Source organism: Aquarana catesbeiana, linkage group LG01 (assembly GCF_042186555.1).
Source record: "Aquarana catesbeiana isolate 2022-GZ linkage group LG01, ASM4218655v1, whole genome shotgun sequence".
Taxonomy (NCBI): Eukaryota; Metazoa; Chordata; class Amphibia; order Anura; family Ranidae; genus Aquarana; species Aquarana catesbeiana.
The window spans coordinates 105,193,958-105,212,330 of record NC_133324.1 but is presented as its reverse complement, the minus strand read 5'-3'; positions in this window follow the sequence as shown (position 1 = coordinate 105,212,330).

Genomic DNA, 18,373 nt, shown 5'->3' with positions numbered 1-18,373 from the left:
TCATGCGTGTGGGCCGACCATTTTGCCTGACATTCTTTGAACCATTAAAATTCAGTCCAAGTGTGTTCGTCCGAGCACTAATATACTGCCCAACAAGAATTCTCTTGCCTTTTTGGCTGTGTGTGTGATTTGTATATACCATATTTATTGGCGTATAACACACACCTTTACTTTAACCACTTAACAACCGGCCCATAGCCAAATGAAGGCTACAGGGAGGTTGCTTAACTCTGGGAGGGCGTCCAGGAACGTCCTCCCAGAATTCCGCTCTCGCGCGCCCCCTAGGGCGCGCACTCGAGAGCATCCGTGATCTCGGTAAATGGCCGCTAATCGCGGCCGTTTACCATGTGATCGCTCTGTCAAATGACGGAGCGATCACATGTAAACAAACCAGCCTCATGTCATGACGCCGGTTCCTCCCTCCCCTCCTGTGTAGCGATCGTTACACTGTGAGCGGAGAGGGGGATGGATGGATGGTAGCAGCGCTGTGGGCTGCATCTGTAGTGCCCACAGCGCTGCACAGTGACATCCAGCCATCCATGCTTAGCCATCCCTCACTACTCTGCAATGCCCCACAATACTCTGCAAAACCCCGCAATACTCTGCAATACCCCGCAATACTCTGCAATACCCCGCAATACCCAGCCATACTCTGCAATACTTGGTGATACCCAGCCATACTCTGCCATACCCTGCCATACCCTGCCATACTCTTCCATACTCTGCAATACCCCGCAAAAGTCTGCCATACTCTGCAATACCCCGCAAAAGTCTGCCATACTCTGCAATACCCCGCAAAAGTCTGCCATACTCTGCTATAACCCGCAATACTCTGCCATACCCAGCCATACTCTGCAATACCCCGCAATACCCAGCCATACTCTGCAATACTCAGTGATACCCAGCCATACTCTGCCATACCCAGTCATACACAGCAATACTCTGCAATACCCAGCCATGCTCGGCCATACTCGGCCATGCTCAGCCATACTCGGCCATGCTCAGCCATACTCGGCCTCTGCATGTGGCCAGGCTGTGGAAGTCTCACACATGTGGTATCGCCGTACTCAGGAGGAGTAGGAGAATATATTTTGGGGTGTCATTTTTGGTATGTACATGTTATGTGTTAGAAATATTGTATAAATGGACAACTTTGCGTTAAAAAAAAAAAGCGTTTTAACCACTTCCCGCCTGCTGTCATACGACGTTCTTGACCTTGTGCGGGGATATCTGAATGATGCCTGCAGCTACAGGCATCATTCGGATATGAGCTTTTTCAGCCGGCGATTCCCTACACCATAAGAACGATCATAGCGGCTGTTCCACTGCTTGATTGTTCTTATGGGAGGCGAGAGGGGACTTCCCCCCCTCCCACTGCCCTCCGGTGCTTCTACCGATTCACCGCTACGATCGATGCCAGGATCGTTTTTTTTTTTTTTTATTTCAGGCACAGCCTAGAGGTGAGATATGGGGTCTTATTGACCCCATATCTCACTGTAAAGAGGACCTGTCATGCCATATTCCTATTACAAGGGATGTTTACATTCCTTGTAATAGGAATAAAAGTGATCAAAAAAAATTTTTCTGGGAAAAAAGTGTCAAACTAAAATAAATAAAGTAAAATGAACAATAAAAAAAAAAAAAAAAAATTTAAAGCACCCCTGTCCGTGTGCTCGCATGCAAAAGCGAACGCATACGTAAGTCCCGCCCACATATGAAAACGGTGTTCAAACCACACATGTGAGGTATCGCTGCGATCGGTAGAGTGAGAGGAATAATTTTGTCCCTAGACCTCCTCTGTAACTCAGAATTTGTAACCAGTAAAAAATTTTAAATCTTCGCCTATGGGGATTTTTAAGTAGCAAAGTTTGGCGCCATTCCACAAGCGTGTGCAGTTTTGAAAGGTGACATGTTAGGTATCTATTTACTCGGCGTAACTTCATCTTTCATATTATGCAAAAACATTGGGCTAACCTTACTGTTTTATTTTTTTTTTAAAGCACAAAAAAAAGTGTTCGAAAAATTGCTGCGCAAATATCGTGCGAGATAAAAAGTTGCAATGACCGCTATTGTATTCTCTAGGGTCTTTGCTAAAAAAACATATATAATGTTTTGGGGTTCTATGTAATTTCCTAGCAAATAAATGATGATTTTTACATGTAGGAGAGAAATGTCAGAATTGGCCTGGGTGCTCCAGAACGCCTGAAGGTGCTCCCCTGCATGTTGGGCCTCTGTATGTGGCCACGCTGTGTAAAAGTCTCACACATATGGTATCGCCATACTCGGGAGTAATAGCAGAATGTGTTTTGGGGTGTAATTTGTGGTATGCATATGCTGTGTGTGAGAAATAACCTGCTAATATGACAATTTTGAGAAAAAAAAAAAATAAAGAAAAAAAAAAAAACTTGATATTGCAAAGAATTGTGGGAAAAAATGACAACTTCAAAAAACTCATCATGCATCTTTCTAAATACCTTGGAATGTCTTCTTTCCAAAAAGGGGTCATTTGGGGGGTATTTGTACTTTTCTGGCATGTTAGGGTCTCAAGAAATTAGATAGGCTGTCAGTACTTCAGGTGTGATCAATTTTCAGATATTGGCACCATAGCTTTTGGACTCTATAACTTTCACAAAGACCAAATAATATCCACCAATTTGGGTTATTTTTTACCAAAGATATGTAGCGGTATAAATTTTGGCCAAAATATATGAAGAAAAATTACTAATTTGCAAAATTTTATAACAGAAATGAAGAAAAATGCATTTTTTTACAGATTTTTCGGTCTTTTTTCTTTTATAGCGCAAAAAATAAAGAACCCAGCGGTGATTAAATACCACCAAAAGAAAGCTCTATTTGTGTGAAAAAAAGGACAAAAATTTTATATAGATACAGTGTTGTATGACTGAGTAATTGTCATTCAAAATGTGAGAGCACCAAAAGCTGAAAATTGGTCTGGTTATTAAGGGGGTTTAAGTGCCCAGTGGTCAAGTGGTTAAGAGGGAAGTTTCAGGAAAAAACCTTAAATTTTAAATAAAGAGCTGTGAAGCAAAATAAGGGTCAGTGCCCACCTGTAGCCTCACAAGTGCCATGAATGCAGTACCCCCATTGCCATCAGTGCAGCACCCCTATTGCCATCAGTGCAGCACCCACCATTGCCATGAATGCAGCACCCACCATTGCCATGAATGCAGCACCCACCATTGCCATCAGTGCAGCTTGATTGAAGCCCATCCATCTGCAGCCTCGGAGGGGACAGGGAGGTGGGCGGGTTGAGCGCCAAAAGATTACATACAGGAAAAACTCTTGTTTTCTCGGCGGCCTCTTTAATACAAAGTCCCTCCTCCTATAATGGACAGATGGCAGCGCAGGAGACGGGACTTCCTATTACAGAGGCTGCTATGTAAACAGGAAATTCTCCTGTATGTACGGCACTCGTCCCGCCTCCTCCCTGTCCCCTCCAAGGCAGCCAGCATATATATCTTTTGTTGGGGCCACAAAAGATATATATGTCCAAATAACCAGGCAGGCCATTCAAAATCGGAACGCAGGCTGGGATTGGAAAATAATGGTGGCCTCACAAAATATTGACACTTTGGGCCCAATTTGGACATTTTCACTTAGGGGTGTACTCACTTTTGTTGCTAGTGGTTTAGACATTAATGGCTGTGCGTTGAGTTATTTTGAGGGCACAGCAAATTTACACTGTTATAAAAGCTGTACACTCACTACTTTACATTGTAGCAAAGTGTCACTTCTTCAGTGTTGTCACATGAAAAGATATAATAAAATATTTACAAAAATGTGAGGGGTGTACTCACTTTTGTGAGATATTGTACGTGATCCAGCATTCCTGGGTAGAGGGCGTCCAACGCACTCCTGCTGCCCCATCTGTGCTGTGATTCGGTACAGCACAAGTCAGTCAGCAAGTACCAGCCAATTATTTACCTGCTGATTGGCTTAGCGAATCACAGTATAGGGCCCTGTGTTTACTAACAACATAGGGCTCTGTACATGGATCAGCGATCTGGCTGTTTTTTTTGTTTTTTTTGTTTTCCCCTGCAAAGTAAGGAGAAAAAACAAACACATTTCTTAGTAAAAGCAGCACATATTACACACATTACACATTGTCAGGGATGCAGTTAACATTTGATTGCCCCTAGATGTTAACCCCCTCCCAGTTACTGTCATTAGTACAGAGACAGTGTATAGTATTTGCACTGATCAATGCATTAGCATTAGTCAGTTCCCTTCCTGTGTCAGAAAAAAAATAAATTAAAAAAAAATATATATATATATATATATATATATATATATATATATATATATATATACACACAAATTCCAGTGTAGATGCTATAACTTTCACGAAACCAATCAACATACACTTATTGAGATTTTTTTCACCAAAGACATGTAGCAGAAGTTTGGTGAGCATTGATTCGCACTTTTTTGTTAAGTTATTTTTATTTGAATGGCAGATAGCACCTCTAATTTATTTTCTGTTGGGTTTTTTCTGCACAATAAAAAAATTGTGGATAATAATACTATGTTTTTTTTCTTCAAATGACAGTTTGGGAGTAGGCAGTTACATTAAAAACATCACAATGGAAAATTAACAAGGGACACCAACATAGTTGTATCTTTGATCTTAAAAACTCAGGGATAATGGTGTTGTGGTAACTTCCCCAAAAAAAATCAAACAACCATAATATTAATATTATTTATATCACTACAAAACAAATGCCTTTTACAATATGTTTGGCATAACTCCATCAGTATCACCAGCAAAGCAGATTCATTATTATCCCATTAAAAAGTAGAGAATGTTCGCTGCATTTCGACATTTCATCAGCTGCCGTGTCACGAATGTTAATTCTAGATTACGAACTGTAGTTTACAAGACCGAACTCCTCCCGGTTGTTTCTTGATTCCGATCATGCGTGTTTGTACTTTTGACTTTTGTGTGACGATTTCTGTACTGACCATCCGAAAATCAGACATTGAGTTCACATCCGACAAACATTTTATAGCCTGCACATCCAGCTTTTGTCTGACGGAAAAGTGAAATTGGCTGTCGAGAGCACCGTACTAACGATCCAAAAATCCGCAGACAGCTCGTCTTACAAATTTTTCCATCTGATTTTCGTATCGTGTGTATGAGGCTTCAGGCCCCATTCACACTATTCAATTTTCTGCAGATTTTTGTCTTTAGATTTACCAAAACCATATGATGTTAAACCTTAATGCCCTGTACACACGGTCGGATTTTCCGATGGAAAAAGTGCGATCGGATTGTGTTGTTGGAAATTCCGATTGTGTGTGGGCTCCATCTGACTTTTTCCGTCGGAATTTCCAACACACAAAATTTGAGAGCAGGATATAAAATTTTCCGACAACAAAATACGATTGTTTAAATTCCGATCGTGTGTACACAAATCCAACACACAAAGTACAACTCATGTTTAGAATAAATAAAGAGACGAAAGCTATTGGCTACCGCCCAGTTTATAGTCCGTGTTTTACGTCACCGCGTTCAGAACGATCAGATTTTTCAACAACTTTGTGCGATCATGTGTATGCAAGACAAGTTTGGCCCAAAATCCGTCGGAAAAAATCCGATGGATTTTGTTGTTGGAATGTCCGATCGTGTGTACAGGGCATAAGAGTTTCCATTTGTATGCAATCAGGCAGGCCCTTGTACTACGTGGTTTTGGTACATCTGAAGACAAAAATCTGCAGGAAATCTAATAGTGTGTATGGGGCTTTAACTGTATTTGAGCACCACAAACAAAAAACACATATAAAGTATAACTAAAGGCAAAACTATTTTTTTTTTGTTTTGGATGGAGTAGAGAGGGATAAGAATGCTTGTTTTATTGTTGCGTGTGCCCCCATTAAGGAGATCCGCCGTCTCTATGTGTCCTGTTTACCATTATCATCGAAAGTGAAAGTAAAAGAAAATCCCAAATTTTATGTTGTCCCGAGAACAGTAATAGAAAGGAAATCTTCCGATGGGGACATTAATTCTGGTGACCTAGGGGTCCTCAAGGAATTCCATTAATTTGCTTGGATTTCCTCTCACTTCCTGTTTGGCTATGGGACCGGAAGCAAAGGAAAATCTCCGCAATGAGACACAGATGGCAAAAAAGAATCATACAGGGGTTATAACCCTCCCTTGCTTTATCGAAAATGAAAAAAAAAGTTTTTCCTATAGTTCTATTTTAATTCATTTTTAATATTTGTAGCAATAACTTACAGTGGAGCTGCTGATTTAAAGCCAGCTGTTACCATCACCTTTTTACCTGTAATTTCACCAGTAGCGGGTCTAGGGTTCTGTTGAGCTTATTATCAGACAACGTAGTCACCAGTCACTTGAGTATTTTTCCAATGCTTTAATGGGAGATAACTGGAAGAAGTAGCAGGAAAGAGGTAGAAGAAGAGTTGCAGGGAAGTTCAAATACCTTTTTTTGGTGTAACACTAAGGAATTGAAATCTTAGGGATGAATATATTTTCCTTTCAAGGTTAAATCTTTGCCCGCCCGGATAGCTCTCTCTCACCAACCTAGCAGCCGGTACGCAGCACGAACAAGAAGTCTCTGCCACATACTTGAGTGAAATAAAACCCGTACGATCCTCTGCCACAGGATGTAGTAGTTTTCGATGAACAGCAAACACAGTACCAGAACCTTTAAGCCGACCTGGCAGTACTTGTGCGGTAGGGTAGTTTAGGATACATCCTCCAATGGAGTCACCAGGCCCTTCTTAAGACCAGCCTTGCACGGTCCCTTCCAAGATGGGTCCTCCCCTGGATCTTCCCGATTGTCCGGCTTTTTCCCGCAGGACAGACAGCACAGGACCATCCCAGCGACAGCAGGCCCCAGACAGGCTTCTGGGTCTACCCACCCGGCTGTAGCAACGCAACCCTCCAGGCTGAAGGGCTACAAGGTAGAACTCACTGACACATACCTCTAGGCCAGGAGGGCCACGAGGCGAAAAGACTCCCCAAAACATGGCATCTTGCCCATAAATACCCTCTACCAGAATGCAACTCGGAGGACCACCTCCGCTGAGTTATCTCCGGGACAGAAGAGCACTCATACACTTCAGCTTGTTGCTTTTCCAACACCGACCCATGGTGACAACGACACCCACAGGCACAGTGTGAAACTACACGCAACACAGCCAAACTGGAACAGAGGCTAAATCTGACAATGAGCTAAATCTGAACTATGGACAGAACAGATGACCTACTAAATTTACCTATAAGCGGTAGACTGAAAAATCTACCGGCGCTACATACTCCCCCCACTACAATAGACGTTGTCCTCAACGTCTGTCAAAATATAACTCTCAAGCCTGAGAGTAGGTATTTGAATTTAGAACTTGGATGAGAAAGAAGAAAAGACAGTATAGAAATGTTACAGTTTTAACATTTATACAACGACATATTCACATCAGCAAAAGAAATCACATTAGACATGTCACAAAACCCCACTATCTACCTAGCTGAAACGACACACACAGGCACAGTGTGAAACTACATGTAACACAGCCAAACTGGAACAGAGGCTAAATCTGAAATAAACTAAATCTGAACTATAGACAGAACAGATGACCCACTAAATTTACCTATAAGCGGTAGATTGAAAAATCTACCAGCGCTACATATTCAAAGCAAACTCACCCATCCATCCATAGTTACATAGTAGGTGAGGTTGAAAAAAGACACAAGTCCATCAAGTCCAACCTATGTGTGTGATTATATGTCAGTATTACATTGTATAGCCCTGTATGTTGTGGTCTTTCAGCTGCTTATCTAATAGTTTTTTGAAACTATCGATGCTGCTCGCTGAAACCACAGCCTGTGGAAGGGAATTCCACATCCTTGCCACTCTTACAGTAAAGAACCCTCTACAGAGTTTAAGGTTAAATCTCTTTTCTTCTAATTTTAATGAGTGGCCACGTGTCTTATTAAACTCTCTTCCGCGGAAAAGTTTTATCCCTATTGTGGGGTCACTAGCATCTCTTCTCCAGAGAGAATAAGTTCAGTGCTTGCAACCTTTGTTCATAACTAATTTCCTCCAGACCCTTTATTAGATTTGTTGCCCTTCTTTGTCCTGGCTCCATTTTCAGTGCATTCTTCCTGAGGACTGGTGCCCAGAACTGGACAGCATACGCCAGGTGTGGCCGGACCAGTAGTCTTGTAGAGTGGGAGAATTATCCATTTATCACTTGAGTTAATCCCCTTTTTAATGCATGCCAATATTCTGTTTGCTTTGTTAGCAGCAGCTTGGCATTGCATGCCATTGCTGAGCCTATCATCTACTAGGACTCCCAGGTCCTTTTCCATCCTTGATTCCCCCAGAGGTTCTCCCCCCAGTGAGTAGATTGAATTCATATTTTTGCCACCCAAATGTATTATTTTACATTTTTCCACATTGAACCTCATTTGCCATGTAATTGCTCACTCCATTAATTTGTTCAGATCTTCTTGCAAGGTTTCCTCATCCTGCGGAGGCGTTATTGCCCCGCTTATCTTAGTATCATCCGCAAATACACAGATTGAACTGTTTACCCCATCCTCCAGGTCGTTTATGAACAAATTAAAGGATTGGTCCCAGCACAGAACCCTGGGGGACCCTACTTTCCACCCCTGACCATTCTGAGTACTCCCCATTTATCACCACCCTCTGAACTCGCCCTTGCAGCCAGTTTTCAATCCATGTACTCACCCTATGGTCCATGCCAACGGACCTTACTTTGTACAGTAAACGTGGGGAACTGTCAAATGATTTTGCAAAATCCAGAAACGTCTACGGGCCTTCCTATATCTAGATGGCAGCTCACCTCCTCATAGAAGGTTAGTAGATTGGTTTGGTAAGAACGATTCTTTATGAATCCATGCTGATTACTGCTAAGGATACCGTTTTCATTACTAAAATCTTGTATATAGTCCCTTATCATCCCCTAGAGCAGGGGTCTCAAGCTGGCGGCCCTCCAGCTGTTGCAAAACTACAAGTCCCATCATGCCTCTGCCTGTGGGAGTCATGCTTGTAACTCTCAGTCTTGCAATGCCTCATGGGACTTGTAGTTTCACAACAGCTGGAGGGCCGCCAGTTTGAGACCCCTGCCCTAGAGCTTGCATACTATTGATGTTAGGCTAACTGGTCTGTAATTCCCAGGGATGTATTTTCGCCCTTTTTAAAATATCGGTGCTACATTGGCTTTTCTCCAATCAGCTGGTTCCATTCCAATCAGTAGACTGTCAGTAAAAATTAGGAACAATGGTCTGGCAATTACTTGACTGAGTTCCCTAAGGACCCTCGGGTGCAAGCCATCTGGTCCCGGTGACTTATTAATGTTAAGTTTTCCAAGTCTATTTCTAATTCTGTCCTCTGTTAGCCATGAGGGTGCTTCCTGAGCTTCCTGCTTCCTGAGATAAGTCATGAGGATAAACACTGCAGTTTTGGTTACTGAAGCCCCCTGATTCCCACATGAAGACTGAGGAGAAGAAAAAATTCAATACCTTCGCCATCTGTCCATCCTTAGTAACCAGATTCCCTTCATCATTCTGTATGGGGCCAATAAGGTCTGACCTCCCTCTTTTACTGTTTATATACTTAAAGAATTTCTTGGGATTTTTTTGCTCTCCTCCACTATGTGTCTTTCGTGTTCTATCTTAGCCATCCTAATTGCACCTTTACATTTCTTGTTGCATTCTTTTTAAGTCTGAATGCTGATGATAATCCCTCAGCCTTTGTATTTCTTGAAGGCCTTCTCCTTTCCATGTCTTAATGCTTTATTTTGTTGACAAATCACTTTGAAAGCATTTCTAGCCATGGCCTTCTTGAGTAAGGACAGATGATTCATGTAGTAACCTTTAGTAATTCCAATAGTAAAATAAGAGCCCCCAGCTGCTCATGGAGCTGCCATTTCCTGTCCCCTGGCCAGTGTGGTGCAGAGCCAACCCCAACCAATCAAAAGGTCTGACGGTTGTGTTGTAGGTCTGCTCTTATTTAGTACAGTGCAGAGTTTGAACCACTTGAAGAATAAGTCCAGTCTGATGCTTCAAAGGTCACTGGACCCGATAGAGTTACTCTCAGTAATCTAGTTGGTCTGATGGTAAAATGAGAACCCTCAGGTGCTCTTGCAGCTACATTTTCTTGTCACCTGGCCAAATAAGATTTGACCAAGGAAGAAGGTCGGTGGTGTCTGTGCTCTCTGGGAGTAGTTGCTTTAGGGGTGCTTTTAGTAACACTTGGGTGTGGGACTCCACTGTGTGAAAAGGCACGTGGTCACAGTCACCAAATTTGCTTTCCTTTTGCACTGTGCCTTTTGGCTACGTCTGGGACAATTTTTGTATTTCAGAGCCTGGCCAGTGCACAATTGCATGGCCACGTTATTATTTTCTATTTGTCACCTTTTACTTTTATGTGTGTTTTTCTCACAGATGAAGGGTGTGAGTCCTCTGGCTTGTCCTGATGTCTAGGGGAAGAATGTGTGGCCCTTAGGTTCCTTCCTCCTCTGCCCCTTGACCAAGTATTCGATGGTCGGCTTCAGCTGACCTAGAAAAACTGAGTCTGCCAGGCCTTCTGGCTAGGCAGACCATTGGAAACCTTAGTCACCGTCAGGAGCCTTGCTCCCCCCCACCCCCACGGGGATCAGGGTAGAGGTCCTACTCCTTCGGGGGGTGGACTAAAAGCACACCCTTAAGTGCACTTTTTAGTGTGTGTTTGACATGCATGTTTCTTTGTTCACTTACGGATTTTTTCTGTTTTTTTGATTTTTGCACCACCTCAGACAAAAAAAAAAAATTCCTTAAATAGTTATAGATGGCTGCTGGGTGGTGAGTCACTGGCCGTATTTCTCTCAATAATTCCAAAAATTTGATTTTTGGCTTTGTGCATGAGAATGATGTTTCAATTTTTCTTTTGCATTGTATTTAATATAAAATGAATACTACATTCAACAGGGTAAATTAAATTCATTGAAATGACCAATGCAGGTCTGTGAAGCTAAGATGCAGAGATCTTGTTAACCAGAGCCCTTATACCCTTATAGCCCTGATACCCTGGGATATCAGTTGGAGGGATTAACATAAATTTGGATTTACACTTTAAACACTAGTCAGTCACTGAATGTGACTATTTAAAACAGGGGTCTCAAACTGGTGGCCCTCCAGCTGTTGCAAAACTACAAGTCCCATGAGGCATTGCAAGGCTGACAGCCCAGGAGACATTACAAGCATGACTCCCACAGGCAGGGGCATGATGGGACTTGTAGTTTCCCAACAGCTGGAGGAGTGCCGGTTTGAGACCCCTGATTTAAAAGGTCAGCAAACTTCTGATCCACTCATACCTCCTATACACATTTTTTTTATCATTGAGGTTAAGTTCACATCTATCTGTATCCATTTTTGTCTGTTTTTTTTTTCCATTTTTTAAATGTGTTGTGGGGTGTTTCCATCCTATTGTAAATCACAGGGCATGAAAATGCACAGAATTGGAAACAAATGTCTAAGCAGTATGTGAACCAGTGATAAGTCCTTAAGTTGAAGGGGTTTGGAGGAAGTCAGGCCTGCTTTTGAAGTGTGTCTGTGGTCTTAAAGTGTTTACATACAAATATGTTTTATGATCTTTTTATTTGTTTCATCCTATACCAGCAAATGTTTTAATGGTTGAGTATTAACTGTATCAAGAATTCCATCTGGAAAGTGGTAAATATTTAATTATTCAAACAAGATTTTATTGAGGCTATGAATTTTCTGAAGCTTGCCATGAGTGAAATGTACATTTATTTTATAAGAGACAAAAAAAAAAAAACAAACAAACAAAACAAACTATGGCTTAGCTCAGGGGTTTCCAAACAAAGTGCCAGTTAGCTGTCCTTCAGACTTTAGGGGGGCCCAGCTGTGGTCAGTGGGAGTAAACAGCACCCCATCTTTGATATTAGGGGGAGGAATTATGCCCCATTGTTGGTGTCAGTGGGAAGAATAGTGTCTCATATTAGTGCCCCAGGGGCTAGATAAAGGCAAGCAAAGGGACACAGTTTGGAGACTCTTGGACTAGCTGAAGCAGATAGTTTGTAGTGTTTGAAAGTAGAAAGTAATGTTAATATAAATATAGGTTTTATAGCCCCCAGCGACATCACTAACCTGGTCTTAAAATACCAACCAAATTGTTCTCTTCGCACCTCCCAAGACCTCCTACTCTCTAGCTCCCTTGTCACCTCCTCCCATGCTCGCCTCCAGGACTTCTTCTGAGCCTCTCCCATCCTCTGTAAAGCTCTGCCCCAATTGGTCTGACTATCTCCTACTTTGTCCAGTTTCAGATGATCCTTGAAAACTAATCTCTTCAGAGAAGCCTACCTGGCCCCCAACTAACTGTTCATTTATTTTCTTCATCAGCCCATCCCCCACAGTTATTACCTCTTATATGTCTTGATGCTCCCCCTAAGCTCTAACGCGTAGGGCCCTCTGATTCCTACTGGATTAAAGTGTATTGTAGTTGTACTCTCTCCCCTCAAGTTGTAAAGTGCTGCGTAAACTGTCAGCGCTATATAAACCCTGTATAATAATAATTATATCGATTTTTATCATTGTTTCATCCATTATTTTTTTTTACTTTTTATATATTTTTACTCTTATTTTTAATGAGCTATTTTGACTCAATAAAGCTTTGTTGAAACCTCAGGAGTCCAAGATAATCAGAAGTAAAGTGGAAAGACACTACTACAATATCTTCATGGTTTTTATTATAGGAATTAAATGTAATTTTAAATGTAACTTTAAAGTTGAGTATACCTTTCATTTCATAAATAATTTCTGCATTATTGCTGAATTACCTACTGCTACTAGTTTTGTTCCAGACCTTCAGAATGAACTGAGATGCAAGCTCCAGTCCCACACCTGGCATAGCCATCTAAAAGGTTATTACTATTAAAATACCTCCGTCCATCTGCATTTCACAGTTTAGAGAAATTCGCTGTTGACCTTTGGCCTATACAAAATCAATTCTTCAGCTTTTGATGGTAATGTCTTTTACCTACTAAAAACTTAAAATCATTTTCTTTGTGGGTGTTCACATACTTATTAGCAAATTTCAACCAGATGCAAAGAATAATTGGAAAAAAAATATGTTTAATGATTTTTTTTTAAAGGGCCAGTTCACACCACATGCAGTCTAGTGCGTTTTTTTCTGCATCAAAAACGCATGGAAAGTAGGTTATATTGTTTTCAATGGCATAGTTCACACCAGTGCTTGCAGTTCAAGTGCGCTCCAGAAAAAAAAGTAGGACATGCTGCATTTTTCCTGCACTGGACTGTACTTGAACGCTGAAAAACGCACTGGAACGCACCGGAATGCACCAAAAAAAAAGCACTGGAACACATATTTCCTTATTTAAGGTTAAGAAAAAAGAGGGGGGAAAAAATGCACTGGACTGCATCAAAAACGCACTGGAAAGCATCAAAAATGCGTCAAAAACGCGCATGCAGAAAAGCATCTGGAACGCATCTGGACTGCGTTTCTATGGTGTGAACTGACCCTAAATACAATAACCCTACTAGTGATTAAAAATGAAATATGAGGATATACTGTAAAAATTTGTATTAGTAACCAAGCCCGATGTACACAAGTGATGACACTTCAGAAGTGTTTTTATTCCACACAAATATTGGATCTTACTGTCAACAAACACATTTTTCATCATCTGTAAATCTGAGTGATGAGATGTGATTGGCGGACCTAACATGGGTCAAAACTATGGAAGTGCATTATTTCAATCTTCTATGACATTTGGTGAAGGTCAGCATACAGACATTTTTGGTATCTTGTTGTTTCCTGTTCTTATCTTTAGATTGTAGAAGGAAATGAATCAACTGCTTCTGCATCTCCAAGCTCAGCACTTCCCAGACAGGCAGCTATCATATACTTTTTTTTTTTGCCAAAAAAACGTCTAGCAAGTGGATGTAGCACTATTTATATAAACCAAGTGTCCCATGTTTATGTAAAGAGAATTTACACAACTATCCTTCTGGTAAATGATTGCTTTCAGTTAGCAAAGCACCACTTTATGTGCCACTGCAAGCGGAATGGCCACATGCAGTTTAGGGTAATATTTTTTGCCATGACACATCAGATCAAGTGTGACAATTTGTGCCAGAAGAACATGATCCAATTTGTGTAATTATTTTTCTACATAATTTTACCCAAATCTCATATAACCTTTAAAGTGATACTAAAACTTCTGTGCCGTGGCAAATTATGTTACGTATTGGGCGTGACATTTTAGCCAGAGTTTTTACAATTTTTTAATTATTTTTAGTTATAAATACTTTTTTTTTTACCATTTTTACATTTTTTTATTTTCATTTTTAATTAATTTTAAAGTGATTGTACAGTCAGAAGGTTTTTTTTTTTATCTTAATGCATTCTATGCATTAAGATAAAAAAACTTCTGTGTGTAGCAGCCCCTCTCAGCCCCCCCCCCAATACTTACCTGAGCCCATCTTGATCCAGTAATGTTGCACAAGAGACTCAGCTGCTGACCTCATTGGCTGAGAGGGCAGCGCGGCATCATTGGCTCCCGCTGCTGTCAATCAAAGTCAGTGAGCCAATGAGGAGAGAGAGGGGGTGGGGCTGAACCATTGCTTCGTGTCTGAATGGACACACAGAGCAGCGACTCGGGTGCCTCCATAGCAAGCTGCTTGCTGTGGGGGCACTCGACAGGGGCCAGAAGTGCCTGCAGGGTACCAGAGAAGCGGAGGATCAAGGCTGGTCTGGACAAAACCACTACACAGAGCAGGTAAGTATAAAATGTTTGTTCATTTTAAAGAAAAACAATCTGAGACTTTAGTATCACTTTAAGTTAATAATTTGTTACATTTTTTTCACACCACGGTGGGGGGGGGGGGGGTCTTTGGTGAGATATCAGGGGTCTCAGTCTCAGTTTTGGGACAGAGAAACAGGAAACACATTCCACAGTTCCCTTCTGCAGCCTTACATTATACAATTTTCGTATTCAATTTGCCTTTAGATTTACCAAAACTGTATAATATGAGGTCAAACTGAAACACTTTCAAAGTGTATGCAATCAGGGAGGCCCTTGCACTACATAGTTGAAGGTAAATCTAAAGAAAATTGAATAAGAAAATTGTATAGTGTGTGGCCAGCTTTAGCTGCACTGCAGATGAATGAACAGAAGACAGAGGATCCTGTCCATTCATAAACGGAAGCACAGTAAACACAGTTTACTATGCTTCCGTTATGAATTAATACAGTGTGTGATCGGTACCGGGGGGGGGGGGGTCCAGGCAATGAGGGAAATCCAATCAGTACAGCGGTCTGCTGTCCTAAGGTGCCTCCCTATGCTTCTTCATTCAGAGTGGTGTCTGTATATTATAATACAGGAGGTGTGTTACTGGCCAGATCACCAAGTAAAAACAGAGGGGGAAAAAAGCTTAAAAGGGAAAAGAAATACAGCCACTACATCTAAGGATTAGGGTTTAGTACTGCTTTAAAACCAGGGATGGTACTTAGATGAATGAAAAGCGTCCCTTGTGCTGGGGGCTGCTCTGTTCCTTGAAATCAAGTCCGGCCATCTTTTATGTATTATGACATATGATGTCATTCTTAAAAGGCCTAAATCCGTTCACCTGAATGCTTACAATCTGGAACACCCTGATTCAGATAGAATAAATATGGAGATAGTCTATCAAACAGAATAATGATCTGGATATAATTGAGTGAGTAATGTTCTTATAAATAGACAAGACAGTGGAAATTTCCCCTTTTAGAACTTGTTATGATTTCTCTGGAAAAAAAAATCATTAATGCTTATTTTTAGACAAGGGACTTTTTACTTGCTTTATTTGGAGCCTTTGAATTATTTTCTCATCGTTTAGAAATAGGTCTTCTTTCTGAATATCCTGACTGTATTAATTTTTTTAATTTGGATAGAGCGCTGGGGTTAGAATCTCTGTCATGTATTTATTGCTGTCTGTCTCCCCTTTATGGAGATAAAGCACAATTCCTCTAATAGTCCTGATCAACAATGTCACCAGAAACAAAAGTTAGGGTAAGTCCAAAATATTAAGTGGCCACCAGAAGAGGAATAGAGGGATGATGATTATTGATGATAGTGATGATGATGATGATGATGATGATTGATGATAATGATGATGATGATAATGATGATGATAAAGAAGGTAAGAGCACACATTGGGCAAACCATTGGGGGTTCATAAAGGTTAACTGCTTCCCGCCCACCCAACGTCATATGACGTAGTCAAGTTTGAGCGATGATATCTGAATGATGCCTGCAGTTACAGACATCATTAGGTATCTTCTTTTAGAGCGATTCCCTTCACCACAAGAACAATCATAGAAGCTGTTTAGCCACTTAATCGATTTTATAGGCGGCGGGAGGGGACATCCCCCTCCTCCCAGTGCTCTCTGGTGCTTATCCCAGCTCGCCCCTGCGATTGGCGAACCGGAGAAGGAACCGGCCGGCCCCGGATGTTGACCATAGAGATTTCCGGTGGGTCAGACGGTCCCCGGAATCTCTATGATCGTTTGGAGGCCGGGCGTGACGTCATAACATCGCGTCCTCTGCATTTGAAAAAATGCCACGCTGGGAAGCCAGGATCTGTTTTGGAGGGGATTTCAGGCTTCCCAGCCTAGAGGTGAGATCTGGGGACTTATTGACCACAGATCTCACTGTAAAGAGGACCTGTCACGCACTATTCCTATTACAAGGGATGTTTACAATGTAAAAAGAAAGCATCAAACTAGAAAAATAAAATGAAAATTAACAATACAAAAAATTTTTTTTAAAGCGCCCCTGTGTGCTCACTCGCAGAAGTGAACGCATACGTAAGTCGCGCCCACATATGTAAACAACGTTTAAACCACACATGTGAGGTATCGCCACGAACGTTAGAGTGAGAGCAATAATTTTAGCACTAGACCTCCTCTGTAACTCAAAACATGTAACCTGTGAAAAAATGTAAAGCGTTGCCTATGATTACAGTGGCTGCAGATTGAAAAGGAAAGGTAATTTTTATTAACGTTAAATTACAATATGACTTGTGTCGCAATTTTTTACGCTATATTATTTTTTCTTTATGTGCTAATTATTTTCCCCACAAAAGTGGAGTTACCCTTTAATAATCCCCACTTGAAGGGTCAGGGAATATAACTGAAACACATGCACAGTTTTGAGACCATGAGGAACATAAGTGAGCACCAATAGAATTCAGGGATGGCGAACCTTGGCACCCCAAATGCTTTGGAACTACATTTCCCATGATGCTCATGCACTCTGCAGTGTAGTGGAGCATCATGGGAAATGTAGTTCCAAAACATCTTAGGTGCCAAGGTTTGTCATCACTGGAATAGAGCAATCTACTCCAAAAAACTCTGTATTTTCTAATATTTTTTCTAGCACGGCATATTTTTGTATTAAGAAGAAATAAGAGTCATGTGTTAGGAGTTGGAACTAATCATTAATGTGGAAGAAGGTCATGAAATCTGAAGAAGCATAAACTGCCTCCTGCTTGTAAAGGTGCTGAGTTATGCAGAGAAATGAAAGGATGTGGTCAAACCAATACTACCCTATATTACACATTCTATTATAATCAAGAAGATACATCAAAGTGACCACAGAAGATGCATATCATATGTATTTATACCGTATGTATGAGCAGAAACAACAGCAGAGTCAGTATTTAGGCGTATACTGCATCCGAACACCACAAACCAAAAAAACAAAACAATTTAAGTTTAATATTCAATCTCCCCTATCCATCCATGTCTCCATGTTTTATTTTGCTGACAAATCACTTTGAAAAACACCTTCCTGGCAATTCTGGTTGTGACCATCTTGAGTAAGGGCAGATGATACATGTAGCATTTACTTCCTGGAATCCATCTGCCCTTAGCTCAGGTAGGCAGGCAGGCAGGAGGGTGTGTTTAGCTGAGAAAACACCTCCCCCCCTCTTGAGACTCCTGGGATGTATAACATCATTTGGCTAGGCCTGGAAACCAAAAAGTAACTGAAGAAATACAAAAAAAATTGAAACAAGTAAAGTGGTACCTTGGATTACAAGCATAATTAGTTCCAGATGAAAGGCTTGTAATCCAAAGCACTCGTTTATCAAAGCGAGTTTCCCCACAGAAGTCAATGGAAACTCAGATAATTCGTTCCACAGTGACTTCTATTGTATGCAGTACCACATGTGGCCAGAGGTGGAGGGGCGCAGGAGACACTCGGAAACACTCAGAGAGGTTCGGAAACACTGGGGAACTGAGTGTTTCTGAGTGTTTCCCTGTGGCTCCGAGTGCATCTGAGAGGCTCTGAGTGTCACCGGCGC